The following is a 5,000-nucleotide window of genomic DNA, read 5'->3' on the forward strand; positions in this document are numbered from 1 at the left end:
AACCATAACCGGCACAGTGTATTAAGGAACTGGCCCTCCTTAATACCCTGCTAATGTGTGAATTTCACACGCCGTATAGGGCTTTTAGTACTGGGTAAGAACTCTACCATCACCCATGCCAAAACGACCTTCGGATTGCTCATTAATGTGTTTATATATATATATATATATATATATATATATATATATATATATATATATATATATATATATATATATATATATATATCCTTTGATTTAGTTTCCTGTTTAAATATTTATCAAACACAATGAAAAAACATATAAAGATCTGAAAAACTAAGCTTCAACTCAAAATTTAGTTTATTTTACTCTTTTTCTTAAAAATAAACATTAAACCGTACGCTGTGTTGCCATCTTGTCACCATATCATGTTGCCGCGTTGCCATAGTTTTGAATAAATATGTGAGCGATTGTTGCTTTGTTAGTTTTTAGAATATGAGTTATAAATCGTATATATAACAATATGGATATAGTTCCCGTCCTGTGTTATAAACATTTGAGTTAAAACTATGGACATTATAGCCCCCATTTGAATTTTATTGACGGTTGCGGCATCTCCTGCAGTTTTTTGGATACTATTACTAGGTTATACTTACACAACAATGGTGTAAACAAAAGTTTAACTTGTATCTTTTGTATTGAATGCATATATACACGCATCATTATTGCGTATTTACCCATAATATCGTTAATTAAATATTTATACTTATCGTAAACAAGAAATCTATAACCTTAAGAGCGTCACGGAATAATTAAAATCAATTTCTCACGTCTTAACGGTTCACCAATTTATAAAGAAAAAACCGCCATTTTGAAAAAAAAAGAGTTACGATATTCCATAGTTTCCGAAACTAGTAAACGTGGTGACAAATTATACACAAATATTGATCGCATTCATTACCATTAAAAAAAACTAATTGAATAACGGTTAATATTCTCATGTGAACAATTGCAAAACGAATTATTTTCAGCGAATACCTTAATAATAATTTTAAAAAACAATTGACACGCGACAAACGAAATATTATTCGTATGATGTGTTCATCCATGCAACAATTAAAACACGTTGATCTGTAAGTGAAACGCGTCTGTCACGTGACAGGTCGAAAAAAAAATAAAAAAAATAAATAAATATGGAAATAAATTAATTTCGTCATCAAAGTTCTAATGGATTACGTATATGACGTCACTTCCGAACATTCCTTCGAGTCATTACTTAACCTCACAAAAATTAATTTACTCACTAGCCTTCATATTTTTTGAAATAAATAACTCCCGCGAAAAAATTAAGAAACCGTTCCCAAAAAAACCAACTGACAAAAAATCCACGTCACAACAACTAGAAAATAAATAGAAAAACAAAATCGCAGATATGATAGGACATTTATCGATTTTAATCATTGATATTTCGATTAATAGTAGATGAAATGAAACTATAGCCTAATTTTATTCTTATATCGACTTAAATATCGATTTTCGAACCAAAAATTTCGATTTAAATAAATTCAATTATATCTAGTGGATCGGTTATTGAATATTTTCAGAGTATGGATACTAAGAAATTAATATAATAAAACTTAACAATTTATATCGAAATATAAATCACTTATGCATTATGTGTCGATTTACGATATTTATAAATTACCTTTATCGATTCTAATTATGGCTTCATTAAGTGAATAAATAGGGTTTCGATTTATCGATCGAAACCCTTGGAAAAATGAATATGTAGGTAAGAATATTATTTAAACGGAAAATGAAAATAGATCGATACTACTCTTCGATATATAGCATATACGTATATAAATATGAAGATGATCAAAACCTGATTGTATCATGAATGAATGTAAAGAGTATGCTTTACGAGTTAACTTGTAGGTAAACATTTATCGATACAATATATCGATACGATATATTGATACAATGTATTGATTTAAATAGAAATACTAATTCAACTGTACTAAAACTATTCAATTAACGACCATTATAAATGAAAGCCTATTTAAGAAATTATAAATTCAGTTGAAAGGAAAAATGATTCTATCTATCGATGTATATTTATTTCGTCGCACGTATCAATCGATATTTTTTTATAACTATTTATTAATTTATCGACTTATCGATTATATAATAATTTATCGTTGCATTTTTACTCGAATATAGAATCGATGTACGTATAGATCGATATTTTACATAAACATTTGATAATTTATCGAATAATCGATAAAATTATGTTGATTGATGTATCGATTGATTGAATTTTATCTTACTTTTACATCTATCAAAATATTTTTATCCCAATTTATTTATCGATATACGTATCGATCGATATTTATTAAATTATTTCATAATTTGTTGATGAAGTTTTATATTAATTGATTGAGTTTAAAACCGATTTATATGTCTATCGATATATTTTTTGTCTCGATTTACTAATCTGCGTTCTTATCGATCGATATATTTTTTAAATTATTTAATGATTTATCAATTACGTTTTATATTGATTGATATCTCGATTGATTGAATTTCATATCGATTTATATAACGATCTATATATTTTTAGGTATCTCGATTTAGGTATCGATTTATATTTTAATTATGTCTCGCTTAAATGTATCGATATTAAGTATCGACTTATCGCATACATGTTTGAAATATAAATATTCCCGATTTAAATAATTCTTCAACCATTTTACAACTTAGATCTCTTTTCAATCATAAAACAAATGGCAGTCAATTAAACATTAAATTAAAAACAAAAGTTATATCGATCGATTCGAAATATCTATTAATTATAGCTTCAGCATGTACGATATTAATTCGAGAACTCAAATCCAGGGATTTCAATTTGTTGATTATAGATATAGAAATACATAGTTACCTGTGTTGAAATATATCGAGTACTTTGAACTAGAAAATTATTTCGTTGTGACGCAGGAAGTACAAGTATCGATATATCGCATAGGCTAATATGACTATCGATTTATCGTACAGGCCATGGATGATAGGCTAATATGAGTAGGTATATAAGTAATTAATGAAGCAGCTTAATTGATTTTTGACTTCAGGTTTTGCATTTTTTGAAGGGTTTATTGATTGATTGGGCTTGTGTGCGTGGATAATTATATATATATATATATATATATATATATATATATATATATATATATATATATATATATATATATATATATCGCAATGGACACGATTTAAAACACAGGTACGCCATTTCAGACTTCAGAGAGCGTCGGAAATTCGCGATTCGTTTGTTTCAGAGAGTAACCAATCAACCGTTGATAATTCGCACAAAGAACTCCGTTAAACGGAGAGACAGTTAAATAACGAAATCCGCATCCCAAATCGCAATTCTTACGTTTTTTGTTTCGCGAAAGCTAAACAGGGTTGGCGTTTCATGATGATGCAGGTTTAAATTTTAAATGAAAAATAAAGATAACCAGAGAATAAAGTGTTTATAAAGTTTTTTACAAAAAAGCAAAGCGCATGCCTAACCGGAAGAAGTAGGCATGGGGTTTCGAAACCTTTCAATAATAAAATCAAACAAAAGAATCGCGGAAGGCGAAGCGAATTTTTTGTACGTTCTAGAGTACGCCACGCGATTCTCTCTTGTCTTGTTAATTTTGTTCTTCCCAGAACTTTTTCCGATTCAATAAACGGCGAATATGCCAATTTCTTTTTGTTTTACGGTGAAATACATCAAAAAGGCATAAGTAAACACAAGCATACCTTCCGTTCAACAAAAAAGAACGGTTTTTTTAATTGAAGAAACGGTTGATAGTCGAAATATTTGAAACGGTACCGAAAAAAACGGTTAAGGTTTGGGGTACACCAAACAATACGGACGTACTCCAACGCGGAAACGTTTTTATAAACGTTTTTTTTGCGTGCGGTGGTTTTTAATGCACCGCCGTAAAACATTCTCCTGTTTTCCAATGCTACCGAAAAAAAAATCGTTTTGGGCATAAGTATCTAATATATATATATATATATATATATATATATATATATATATATATATATATATATATATATATATCTGATTCGTAGTATCTATGAGGAAGGAATCTGGCCGGAAGACTTTGTGAGATCAGTTTTAGTTCCTATTCCGAAAAAGGTAAAGGCTACCTCATGTGAGGACTACAGGACGATAAGTTTGACATCCCACGCAGCTAAAGTTGTTCTCAGGATCATAAACAAAAGGATAGAGAGTAGGGTAAATGATTACTTAGGGGATGATCAGTTTGGGTTTAGGAAGGGAAGAGGTACGCGTGATGCCATTGCAGTAATGAGATTATTAATCGAGAGAGGAATATAGAACACAACCAGGAGGTATTTTCCTGTTTGGTATGATTATAGAAAAAGCGTTTGATAGAGTGAATTGGGAAAAACTTATGAGTATATTGCAGAAAATAGGAATAGATTGTAATAGGGACAGGAGGCTAATCTTCGCAACCTGTACATGTCTCAGAGCGCTAAGGTGCGAGTGGGGAACGGGTAGTCCGGTTGGGCAGTGTTAGGAAGGGGTGTAAGGCAGGGTTGCCCATTATCACCGCTGCTGTTCAACCTGTATGCAGAGGAAATGATTAAAGAGGCATTATGGGAAGGACTGGAGAGGGAGGAATGAAAGTGGGCGGGGAATTCGTAAAATCAGTTAGGTTTGCTGATGACCAAGCTTTATGTTGTAAGTCAGCCAATAGAGGGGTTGCAAGCATTGCTTAGTGAATTGGAAATTCAGTGCGACAGGTATGGGATGAGAATCAATATTAATGAAACAAAGGTTATGCGATTTTCTAGAAAGAAAAAGGCTAAGCTCAACATTAAAATAGGAGGGCAAAAACTAAAGCAGGTAGAACAGTTTAATACGTATCTCGGTAGTATTTTGGACCAACACGGTATCAAAGTAGTAGGGACATAAGGAGAAGAATTGCGCAATTAGGCAAAGAGGCTTTCACTATAAGGAG

Source organism: Hetaerina americana, unplaced genomic scaffold (genome assembly GCF_022747635.1).
Source record: "Hetaerina americana unplaced genomic scaffold, ioHetAmer1.1.p SCAF_39, whole genome shotgun sequence".
Classification (NCBI taxonomy): domain Eukaryota; kingdom Metazoa; phylum Arthropoda; class Insecta; order Odonata; family Calopterygidae; genus Hetaerina; species Hetaerina americana.